Below are 13,432 nucleotides of genomic sequence, written 5' to 3'. Positions count from 1 at the left end.
ATAAAATATCAGCAAAACAAATTATACAACATGCAAAAAAGAATTATATATCATGATCAAGTGGATTCACCTCAAGAATGTAAGATTTGTTCATCATATGAAAATCAATAAATGTAGTATGCTTCATTGATAGAATAAAGGACACAACCACATAATAATCTCGATGAATATAGAAAGAGCATTTGCAAAATCCAACATTCTTCCCTGATGAAAAGTAGGAGTAGAAAGCTTCTTTAGCCTGACAACGGGTATCTGTGAAAAACCCATACCAACATCATAGTGATTAAACACAAAATGTTTTCTCCCTAAGATCAGTAACAAGCCAAAGATGTTTGCTTATGCCACTCTGTTCAACAATGTACTGGTGATTCTAGCCAGATAATTAGGCAAAAAGAAGAAAGAAAATGCATCTTGATTGAAAAAGAAGAAGCCATGCTATCTTTATTTGCAGATGATATAATTTTTTGTATAGAATATCCTAAGGAAACCATAAACCAAAAACAGAAATAAGAACTAATAAATGATTTCACAAGTTTGTAAGATAGAAAATTGATATACAAAAATCAATTGTATGTCCATATGCCACTAAAGAAAAAGCTGGAAATAAAATTAAGAAAAATAATTCCACTTAAATAACATCAAATAATAAAATACTCAGAGGTAAATTTTTTAAAAAGAAATGCAAGACTTGCACACTGAAAACTATAAAACATTGTTGAAAGAAATTAAAGACAAATAATAGAAAGACATCTTACATTCATGGATTGAAAGACTTAATATTGTTAACACATAATTTCTCCTCAATTGATCTACAGATTCAACATAATCCCTGTAAAAATCCCAGCTTCCTCTTTTTATAGAAATTGACAAACATCTTAAAATTCATATGAAAATACAAGGGGTCCAAAATAGATAAAGCCATCTTGAAAAAACAATAATGAAGTTGGAGAACTCACACTTTAAAAACTTATTAGAAAGCTAAAGTAATCAAGACAGTGTGGTAGAAATATAAGAATAACCATACAGATCAATAGAATAGAGTTGAGCATTCAGAAATAAACTCCTTCACTTAATATCAATTGATTTTTGACAAGGGTATCAAGACAAATCAATGGAGGAAAGAATAGACTTTTCAAAAACATGTTTGGACAACTGGATAACCACATGAAAAACAATGAGATTTGACTTCTACTCACATCATAACAAAAAACTCAAAATGGATCATAGACCAAAATCTAAGTGCTAACTTTACAAAACTCTTACCTGCTTCAGCCATCTACCAAGAAACATGAGGGTCTGGGATTTTCACTCCTCTTGCAAGATAACAATTTAGCTTGCCACCATTTTATGGATGCTAGTAAAAGGCACAGGACTCTTATGTATGATAAAAATACTTTATTACTTAGGCAAGCAGTATGAGCATCATCACTCTTGCTCTGAACTCCCATGCAGATGGACCCAGTGGAGGCCTGTGCCTGGGGAAGACTGCATTCCAAGAAAGGAATTATGAATTTAGGGAACCCAAATCAATTATCACGTACAGTAATTATGCTGTCCTTTCTTTTGCAGAGCGACAGTGTTTCTATCTTCCAAGGCAGTTTTTTATACACATACTTTTGAAACAGTAGTTTGGAATAAATGGCAGTCAGTATCTTGTTTGCAAGGTATGCAGAAATGTGAGACCTAGGGAGATTTATTTCCCAACACCATTATATCCACGTTCCTGAAAGGAAAAGGGTGAAGGGCCAATTGCATACTTATCCCATTGAAGTCTACTCCCAACAACTTCTTTCTAATTGGCCTGAATTATTTCATAGGATAACTCCTATTTGTAAAGAAGGTTTTACATTTTATAGTGAGGCACAGTGCTGCCTAAAAAATTGGCATTCTGAAGAAGACGAGAAAAGCAACTATTAGTGTCTACCTCTGAGTTTATATCTATTTTATTTCCTGAGGTGCTTTTTACAAATATAAGAGTAATATTTACCTTTTCATTAAGCTCAAAATATGAGTTTTTCATATCTATTATATTGCTTAGTAGCACTTGGTAAATGTTTATTGACTAAGGCAATTTTTATGATAGTAAATTTCCTACAATCATTTTCACCAAAAATGCAGTAAAAAAAAAAAACTATGAAGAGTATATGAGCCAAGTTTTCTTTTAACGTAAATGCTTTTAATTAACTAAAATCATTTGTGGTGAGACAGTTATCCTCTTCATTATATTTTGTTCTTCTCAGTTCCTACCTCATTATATTATCACTCGCTTCAGAGAGTCATTATAGAGCTCAACTGAAGTAAGAAATTTAATATGTAAACTAGCAAACATTATCTTGGACATTTGATGACAATTTTACATATTGACATTTTATGACAATTTTCTTAATGTCTCATATTTGTCAGTCATATAAAATAAAACAAACTGTTGATTAGAAGTTAGGATATAAAAGGAGGAAGAGATGAGACCATGGAAAAACTACAGCATTAACTTGCAAAAATACCTAGGCAGAGGACCTGTAACATTTATAGAGAAGAAGAACACTGTAGCCTCCAAAGAGTGAAGGGTCACATGTCTCCCAAAGTGAGCGAAAAGGACTTGAGATGAATTAAAATAAACTTGTCCCATTTTATAATTTTTTTCTGGATATGGTGGTCCATTAAAAAGTTACAAAGCCACTTTAAAATTAAGTACCAAATTGATGTCTTTTCCAAGGCTATGTATAAAAATTTTGTGGGGTACTTGTATTTCTACTTTTTGGCTTTCAATATTGCCCAAAATGTTTTAAATGACAATGTACTAATTTTATAATTTGAAAACAATAAAGCTATTTCCATCATGAAAAAAATGATACAATGTGGTTATAACACTTAAAATAGGAAAGTAGCTGAAAATTTAAATTAATTTTTTTGATTAAATGTGTGGTATTAGACAATGTGTGAAGAGGAAAAATAAATAAGCTACAACAAAAAACAGATTTGAAAACAAATGACCAGATGCCCATTGTTTCACTTCCAAAACTGTCTTTATATGTGTTTACAAATGCTACATATATACACACACACACACACACACACACACACACACGACAAAACATTATTGACATTTCCAGTTACAGTCACATCGTCTGCTGTTTCACTTTTAAATGCATGTATACCAAAGCTAATATTGTATTGTGGGTAAATGTTATCATACAAAGAATAAGGGAAACTAAATATGCTGTACTATTATGAAAGTACAGAGAAGGAAATAAAGTGAAATTCCATAGTATTATGTTTTGCATCAGTGGTTACTAACGTTTAATTAGTTAATTATTGTTTATTCATAACAATATCTTATTTTCATTTTACAATATTCATGTTTTGACTTGGCAACAATCATGAATGTAAATCTCAACCTAAAACTCTGGTCTCAGGTGTTCTCATTTCTTATCTTTTTGAGGAATAAACCAACAGAATCACAGAAATGTTAATAACTATTTATGGTCATAGATTCCATGCATTTTCTATTTAGCCAACTAGATTTGTTTGCTCTGACTAGATTTGTTATTTTTGTTTTTTTGAGTGATGTAATTGATTCATGGAAGGAAATAAAATATGAGTAATGAAATACTTTGGAAGAGAAATATTTGACTTATGAAATCATAACAGATGGGAATAGTAAAACATGTAGATATGTTCAAAACACCTGCAAGAGTGTAATTTACAAACATCACAAGACAAAATGAAACCTCTCTCCAGCCCTCACCACAGACTATCTTTATTCACCATTGATAGCTAACGGTTGCCTCCTTCTGGTACCTTTATGAGTGGTTCAAATGGGCCCTTTCCTAGTTACTTTTCTTGAATGTTTATTTTAGTAGAAAAACCCAGAGAGCCTGCTTGTAACTACACTGTGTGACAAGATTGTAAAATACAGCATTTTTCTTCCGATATAATGGAGAACATGTCAGAAAATCTCAATTGTGTATGTACCTGTATTTTTCTTCCCAAGCTGTCCCCAGAATATTTTTTACTTCTCCACCTAAGGGGAAAACAGAATGGCATACAGAAAGCAAAATGCACATTGGAGGTGTCACTTAATAAGTCTTTCTGTTGGTTTAATATTATCACAATGGAAATACCTGAAAGAAAGCATCGTTATCAACTTAAAAAAAAACAAAATAGAGTTATCTGTATATGCACTGAATACTTGGGAATCATTTCATGCTTATAAACATATGTTTATTTAATCACTACTTTGGAAAACACTTGATCATTTATTGTCATAATAACACTTTGTAACATACCATTACAAAGCTCAGTTGCCCCAAACAGCTATTCTTATTCTTGCTCACACAACTGTGCTGACTGGGTGTTGACTGATCTAGGATGGGGTGGGCTTGGCTTCAGTCTGCAGGTTGGGTACAGGGTGTCTCCACTTGTCTCTCATACGCCTTGGACAGTGGGCTACCTGATGCATGTTTTTCTCAGGCTGACAGCAAGTGTGAACTAATACTTGCCTCTTATCATTTATGCTAATATCTTATTGGACAAAGATCAAATCAGACATCAATGGGACCGAGAAATATACTCCACTTTGTGTGGGAGGAACTGCAAAGTCACATGGAAAAGGACGTGGATACATGGAGTGATTATGGCATTGTAACAATGATGCAATCTACAACAGGCAAGTTGTATATGATACATAGTGTTATACCCTAAGTAATTATAGTAATGTAGATACAGAGTCATAAGAAAGATGCTGTAGCATCTTTCCCTGCAACTATAATGCATCACAGTTGTGGTAGCATTTAAATAAGTATTTGTCCACATAGCTTGCCCACTGCAAGTTCTCTTGTGCAGGTATCAACAGTCAACGTATTTCATGTTAGTTGGGTCACTGTGGCTTTCACAAGGTGACCGGCATCTACTAATTGCTCTGCTCTACGACATCAACTGATCGTGTCTCTTAGACACTTTTCCGGACATCTGTCCAAATCAAGTACCAGAACTGAGACCTTAAATTCTATCAGATTTTATGATTGCACAAGGGGGAAAAATCATCCTCTGAGAATTTGAAGACATTCATTTTGCTTCCACAGCCGTTCAGCCCATCCTCCATGTCAGCTATATGTGCTTCTTTTTGCATGCATAATGCACACAGTAATAGCATATACATTACAATTTCATAATTAGAGAAAAACTGTGATTACTATACATATATGTAAATAATTGACAATTATTTGAATATTCTGAAAGCAATTTAGATATTTTAGTTCTAAATGCATTTATCTAATTATTTTACTACAGTTATATCTAAGTAATATAAATTTGAAACAACTATTAGTTATTTTAATTATCTTTTTTGTCATCATAGAATTATTTGCCTTGAGTCAAAAATTATACCAATTCATTTAGTATTCTCTGAAAATCTGTTATGTATTAAATGTGCAAATCTGATGAGAAAAAACTTTATAAAACCACATGTTGTTAAAAAGTGAATATTTTTCTAATGTGATGCATTATTATAACATAAATTTACTATTTCTGATATTGAACTCTTCAAAATTTCTATTTTTAAAGATAACTTGAAACAATCTAGTGAAAAATGGTTTCCAAGAATCAAGGACTGAAAAACATGCACAAAAAATGTATTTATGGAGAGAGAGATTATAGAAGAGGGAGGTATACTTTAGTAGCTGATAAAATAGAAGATGTAATTATTCATTAAATCAGCCATTCATTAAATCAGCATTGATTGAACACGTGTCACCTGCAATGTGCTGGGTATAAAATATAAGTAAAAACACATCTCTTAAACTTTCAAGCATCTTATCTTTGTGAGGTTCAGAGCTATGCAAAAACAAATAGAACATTGTATTAAATATTTAAGCCTACACACACATGATATTATGGGAGCTTATAACATATTAGTTGCGATGGGTGTGGGGAGAGTGAATCAAGATAGTCAAGATAATGTGGGGAGGGTAAACCAAGAAATGAACCTGGGATTATTGCTTTATTGATATAATTATGGGAACTATATCAAGTAAAATATTTATTGGATTATTTTCCCTATGGAGCAAGTGGATTAATGCAGAAATGATAAAACATGATTATGACTCCTGTACATTCACAGGCCCAGACCCCCGGGGCCTTGGGAATAGTATTCAGTTTGATACTACACTGTAACTGATACAACGAGCCAGAGTCGAATCCCACAATCTGTGCATACCCTATATTATGATACATATTTAGGCATCAGTTTAAAAAATTGTGTTAGTTTTCTATCATTGCCCTAACAAATTCCGACATACTTAGTATCTTAAAACAATGCCTATTTATTAGCTCACCTTACTCTGGGTCAAAAGTCCAGCTCAGAATTGCTGGATTCTCGTCCAGGGTCTCACGGGGCTGAAATTGAGGTGCGGGTGGGGACACCATTCTCATCTGAGGCTCAGGGTCCTCTTCCAAGCTCCGTGGTGTTGGCAGAATACAGTTTCTTCCCATACTTTCCCTGTGGCCCTCTCCATCCTCAAGGCAGCAGTGGCACATGGAGCCCTTCTCACGCTCTGGATCTCTCTGTCTTCCTCTTCTGTGGTTACATCAGGCCCATCTGGGCTCATCTCATTATATTCGTAGGTTTCAGGGATTTGTGCATGGGCATCTTTGGGGGCCTTCAGTCTGCCTTCCATAAGCACACATCGTCCTATCTCTAGAATGAAAATCTGTATGAAGAAAGGTCAACGTGCTGCTGGAAAGCAGTTCAAATAATGGAAATCCTTAGCTCATTATAGCTTTGCATTGTTTATTCTTTCACAGAAGAGGATTCATCATATGCCTTTTGGGAAATAATAAAAGCAGAATGCTGGCTTATTGGTAAGAGAGTAATAAACTTGGTTTAAAGAAGATGAAAAATGGTAAGACAAATCCAGTGATTCTGGGAGTCACTTAAGAAGATAGAAGGCTAGCCCTGTGGCCTAGTGGTTAAGTTCAGTGAGCTCCATTTCGGCGGCCTGGGTTTGGTTCCCGGGCATGGACATACACCACTTGTCGGCGACCCACGTGCAAAATAGAGGAAGACTGGCACAGATGTTAGCTCAGGGCGAATCTTCCCTAGGGAAAAAAATAAAAAGAAGAAGATAGAAATTGATTCAATACCAGTGTGTGGCAAGTGAGAAAAGTGAATGCTTTTCTTGAGGGCTGTGATTTGGGGAATTTAATTTTAATTAAATTTACAACCCTGAAACTTTTACTCTGACTGCTTTTTGCTCACAGTATGACTTGCTTAACAGAGAGAGAGCAGGGGAGACTAGACCCAAGATAAAGAAGTGGGAGGAGTGAAAGGGAAGAATCCTCTACCCCGTGTCCTCCCCTCAGGTCCCTTGACCCAGGATCCTTAAGGGAAAGGGAGGAGAAAATTTCAATCATTTTTCAGGTTGAGTTTTAAAATGGCCTGGACTCTGAATAATCAAATGTGACTGCTGAAAATTTATGGAACATTCACAGTATGTAATTTAGGGACAGGAAAGGGAGATCCAATACGCTGTTAAAAATAAAAAAAATAATTACAGCTCTGAGCTTGTAATTGGGTAGATTGGGAAGGTGTGGGAAGTACAAAGGGATGAGTGATTTACATCAGCCTTGGGAAGGCAGGAAGCAAAGGAGGAGCTATATATAGAATCTATACGTGGAGTCCAGATGACAGAACATATGCCTCTAGTTCTGGTTTCTAAATAGGCACGACCTGTGCGTGTGTGTGTGTGTGTGTGTGTGAGAGGTGTGTGTGTGTGTGAGAGAGAGGTGTGTGTGTGTGAGAGGTGTGTGTGTGTGAGAGGTGTGTGTGTGTGAGAGGGGTGTGTGTGTGTGAGAGAGGTGTGTGTGTGTGTGTGTGTGTGTGTGAGAGAGAGAGAGGGAGGGAGGTGGGGAGAAATGGAAAGAACAGGAGCAGGAGCAATTGGCTTCCTATGCGCCTAGTAGGTCAGAAATAGGTCACAGTGAAAGTGTCATCAATGCCAAGCCACAGAACAACAGATAAAACACTGAACTGAACTCCAACAACCAGATATTAGCTGCTTCTTTTGTAGGGATCTCTGGTAAAAATTCAGAATTTTAAAGATATCTCTTACCTTAACTCTTCCCTTCAGGGGTCTAAAATTTAGCATGTTTTTGAACTACTTTATTATGCCTTTAAATAGCGATAGTCAGTACAGCATGGGAGAGCTACAAGATGTGAGGCTCGAGCATTTCCAGGTGCCGCCTGAAGTGAAGGCCTGACAAGCACGGGCTTCGGAGTAAAACAGAGCATTGTTTTACTTCTGCTCACTAGTATCGTGACCTCAGCCAAGTTCCATAATGTCTCTAAAGTTCAGTTTCCAAAAATTGTGTGAAGATAAAACCAGCATGATAAAAAAGACATCTAGGATGTTGTGGTCACTAAATACCTGTTATATTCTTCCTTTGCTTAATGTTCTCTTTTATCATTACAGCCAGTGCCTGCGGTAGGCTGCCTCTGAGATGGCCCACATCTCAGAGGTCTTGTCTCTTGGAATTCATGCCCTTTTGTAGTCCCTTCCACTGGCATGTAAGTAGGCCTAGTCAAGCATGAGGGATACAGTAGGGTTGGGGTGCCACCTAGTGGATTCGGTTATCACAAGACTGTGATTTTTGGCTTTAGATCCTCTCCACACTGGCTCTCCCTTTCTCTGATACCTTGCCAAAAGGGAAGCAGACTGCTGTGTTGTGAGCAGCCTTAGGGAGAAGCCCAGGTGATAAGGAATTGATATCTCCAGCTAATAGCCAGTAAAGATCTGAACCTGACAGCAACCACGCGAATGTACTTGGAAACAGACCTGTCAGGCCCTGGAGAGTCTCGGCTGACACCTTGTCTGAAACGTCACGAGAGGCTTTGAGCCAAAGGCACCCAGCTAAACCATGCCCAGATCCTTTACAACAGAAATTGTTAAATATACACATCTGTTATTTAAGCCATATTTTGGGGTCATTTGTTACACAGCAATAGATAATGAATACAGTGCCCAATTTTAAAAGGGATTGTATTCCATAAAATGCACATTGCAAATGTGATTATATAAAATAATTTTTGCTTAAAAACAATATTATAAACAAAAGTCAGATTTCCTGAATGGCCTAGAAAATGAGATTACTTTCATAAAAATATGACAAGAGTGTGTCCATAAAATATTCTTCACATCTCATAACACCAAAGCCAAAGTATAGTTCACAGGGCAGAGGCGGATTAGAAGATCCTCATGTCACTTACAGAGTCATGAGATCTCAGCAGCCTTTCATCAGCTTCTCCAAAATATTGGCACATGCTGTTGTTTTCCACCATGTTCTTTTTAATAAAGTCTGCTAGAAATCTCCAAATAGGTTCAAGATGCTGATCTTTCTGCCGTGCGTTTTTCAAAGAAAGTCTATATTCTGAGCCTTTCGAACAATTCTACTTCCCTTCTTTGTATTTATGTTCATAACAAAGATCCAATATTTTATTGAGATTAAAGGTAAAAATTGTTTAAGTGACCAAATATTTTTTGACATGCAAATATGTTATCAAAGAGTTAGCAAGCAATGTTTCAATAATTTTACTTCATTTTAAGTTCAAATTACTGTTAGTACTTGTGACTGACAGACTTGAAGGTAAGCTACAATGAAACCCACCTCCTGGTAGTCATACTTTTGTGTAAGAGCATACACACCCTTGCATATGGACAGAAACTGTGACTTTCTATTAATCCATAAATATGGTAAAGGTAATAGGATCTCATTTTCATGATAATATTGTGTGGTATAATATTCTTTCTTAGCATATAGGCCTGGAGACTTTCTTTGCTGACTTGATGTTGCAGCATCTAACAAGGCACGGAACTGCAAGCGGCCTCTAGCAACTGAGTGTGGTTTCTGGGCAACTTTCAGCAAGAGCTATAGCCTTTAGTCGTGTTGCTGCAGTGAAAGGAATTCTATCCACAACCTGATGAGCTTGAAGCAGATTCTTCCCCAGCCACGCCTATGGATAAGAATGCAACCTGGCAACAAGGTGATTGAAAATCTGAGCAGAAGCACCAAATTAGCTGTGCCTGGACCCCTGAACCCCGGAAATCATGAGATAATAAATGTGTGCTGTTTTAAGTGATGTTTGTGGTAATTTGTTATGCAGCGAAAGAAAACTAAGAGAAATTAAATAGAAAACTACAGCAAAGGACTCCAAAGTGATGTTTGCTTAGAAAATGATCACTGCTCAGAAATTTTGACAAAGCCAGCCATTGTTTTTAGATGTTTGTAAAATATAAAGCTATTATGGATATCAACCTTTCTTTTACTTTAATCAATTACCGTCTCTACCTGTGAAACATAATGTGAAGATATTACACCTCTCTTTATAGCTAAGAATAATCATGATTTTAATTTTAGCCAATGCATTTATACTATCAACATATTTTTCCACAATTCAAGCTGTTTGCAAATTGCCATTGTATGTTCCATGACATCTTTGAAAGAAAACCAGAGTCAAGGTCAAGAAATTTGAGTTGGAGGCCTATTTTTGTTAGTTGTGATCCTGTGACAATAAACATGTTTCCTAAAGTTTTCAGGCTTCTACTTCCTTATTCCAGCTCTTACCACTGATAATATAATTGTGAGTTGCTATTTATTGAATACCTATTTTATTCCAACGATGTACAGGGACTCTAAAACATTCTTTTTAATCTTTAAAATCACCTGACAAAGAAAATACTATTATTTCCATTTCATAGATGAGGAAACAAGCCCTGAATTATCAGGTAAGTTGTCCATCTATTAAATGAAAGCATAGGCATGTAAATCCAAATTTCTCTGGTCTGAAAACTAGAGACCTCTTCTACTTACAGTTCTGCTACACAGTATTTCTATAATCAATGTATATTAACAATAAATAAATAACTATTGGTATTAGTCCCCAGTTTTTATTCATTAATAACATAAAAAGCTATATTTTCTGATGAATCACCCAATAGTTATTTCAGGATATAAGCATAAACAAGACAAAAATCCCTAAATATTTGTTAGAAATAGTCTGCCTGAAATAAATGAGAGACTAAAAAAAATAGAAAAAATTAATAAAAACAAGAGCTGTTTCTTTGAAAAGATAAACAAAATTGATAGACTCACCAAGAAAAAAAGAGAGAAGGCACAAATAAGTAAAATCAGAAATGAAAGAGGAGAAATTACAACAGACACCTCAGAAATACAAAAGATTATAAGAGAATACTATGAAAAGCTATAAGCCAACCAATTCGACAATCTGGAAGAAATGGATAAATTCTTAGAATCATACAACCTTCCAAAACTGGATCAAGAAGAAGTAGAGAATTTGAATAGACCAATCACTAGTAAGGAGATCAAAACAGTAATCAAAAACCTCCCCAAAAATAAAAGTCCAGGACCAGACGGCTTCCTTGGTGAATTCTACCAAACATTCAAAGAAGACTTAATACCTATCCTTCTCAAACTCTTCCAAAAATTGAGGAGGGTGGGAAGCTCCCCAACTCATTCTACGAAGCCAACATTAACCTGATACCAAAACCAGACAAGGACAACACAAAAAAAGAAAATTACAGGCCAATATCACTGATGAACATCGATGCAAAATCCTCAACAAAATACTAGCAAATCACATACAACAATACATTAAAAAGACTATACACCATGATCAAGTGGGATTTATTCCAGGTATGCAGGGATGGTTCAACATTCACAAATCAATCAATGTAATACACCACATTAATAAAATGAATAAAAATCACATGATCATCTCAATAGATGCAGAGAAAGCATTTGACAAGATACAGCATCCACTTATGATAAAAGCTCTGAATAAAATGGGTATAGAAGGAAAGTACCTCAACATAATAAAGGCCATATTTGACAAACCCACAGCTAATATCATCCTCAATGGTGAAAAACTGAAACCTATCCCTCTAAGAACAGGAGCCAGGCAGGGATGCCCACTCTCACCACTCCTATTTAACATAGTACTGGAAGTCCTAGCCAGAGCAATCAGGCAAGAGAAAGAAATAAAAGGCATCCAAATTGGAAAGGGAGACGTGAAACTGTCACTATTTGCAGATGACATGATTTTATATATAGAAAACCCTAAAGAATCCACCAGAAAACTCTTAGAAGTAATAAACAAATACAGTAAAGTTGCAGGATACAAACTCAACATACAAAGATCAGTTGCATTTCTATACAATAACAATGAAGTAGCAGAAAGAGAAATTAAGAATACCATCCCATTTACAATTGCAACAAAAAGAATAAAATACCTAGTAATAAACTTAACCAAAGAGGTGAGAGATCTGTACACTGAAAACTATAAAACATTGCTGAAAGAAATTGAAGAAGACACAAAGAAATGGAAAGATATTCTGTGCTCTTGGATTGGAAGAATTAACATAGTTAAGATGTCCATACTTCCTAAAGCCATCTATAGATTCAATGCAATCCCTACCAAAGTTCCAACAACATTTTTCACAGAAATAGAACAAAGAATCCTAAAGTTTATATGGAACAACAAAAGACCCCGAATAGCTAAAGGAATCCTGAGAAAAAGGAACAAAGCTGGAGGTATCACATTCCCTGATTTCAAAATATACTACAAAGCTATAGTAACCAAAACAGCATGGTACTGGCACAAAAACAGACACACAGATCAATGGAATAGAATCAAAAGCCCAGAAATAAGCCCACACATCTACGGACAGCTAATCTTTGACAAAGGAGCCAAGAACATACAATGGGGAAAAGAAAGTCTCTTCAACAAATGGTGTTGGGAAAACTGGATAGCCATATGCAAAAAAATGAAAGTAGACCCTTACCTTACACCATACACAAAAATTAACTCCAAATGGATTAAAGACTTGAGTGTAAGATCTGAAACTATGAAACTTCTAGAAGAAAACATAGGCAGTATGCTCTTCGACATCGGTCTTAGCAACATATTTTCAAGCACCATGCCCGATGGGGCAAGAGAAATAATAGAAAAAATAAACAAATGGGACTACATCAAACTAAAAAGCTTCTGCATAGCAAAGGAAACCATCAACAAAACGAAAAGACAACCTAACAATTGGGAGAAGATATTTGCAAATCCTACATATGATAAGGGCTTAATCTCCAAAATATGTAAAGAACTCATGCATCTCAACAACAAAAAAACTACGAACCCAATTAAAAATGGGCAAAAGACCTGAACAGACATTTCTTCAAAGAAGATATACAGATGGCCAACAGACACATGAAAAGATGTTCAAAATCATTAACTATCAGGGAAATGTAAATCAAAACTACAATGAGATATCACCTCACACCCATCACATTGGCTATAATTAACAAGACAGGAAACAACATGTGTTGGAGAGGATGTGGAGAGAAGGGAACTCTCATAAACTGCTGG

The 13,432-nt window shown here is 35.6% G+C and overlaps 1 long non-coding RNA gene across 1 annotated transcript in view; it reads right to left on the bottom strand.

Annotated features, from left to right (window-relative positions):
* Positions 1–5,601: 5,601 nt before the first annotated feature.
* LOC131396467 (uncharacterized) overlaps positions 5,602–13,432 on the bottom strand; it is a 34,907-nt gene continuing 27,076 nt past the window's right edge. Inside the window, exon 4 of the long non-coding RNA XR_009216569.1 lies at positions 5,602–7,095. This is a non-coding gene — a long non-coding RNA (uncharacterized LOC131396467). The remainder of the gene's footprint in view (positions 7,096–13,432) is intronic.

The sequence above is a fragment of the Diceros bicornis genome, chromosome 33 (genome assembly GCF_020826845.1).
Source record: "Diceros bicornis minor isolate mBicDic1 chromosome 33, mDicBic1.mat.cur, whole genome shotgun sequence".
Lineage (NCBI taxonomy): Eukaryota > Metazoa > Chordata > Mammalia > Perissodactyla > Rhinocerotidae > Diceros > Diceros bicornis.
This window is presented reverse-complemented; position numbering and strand designations above follow the sequence as displayed.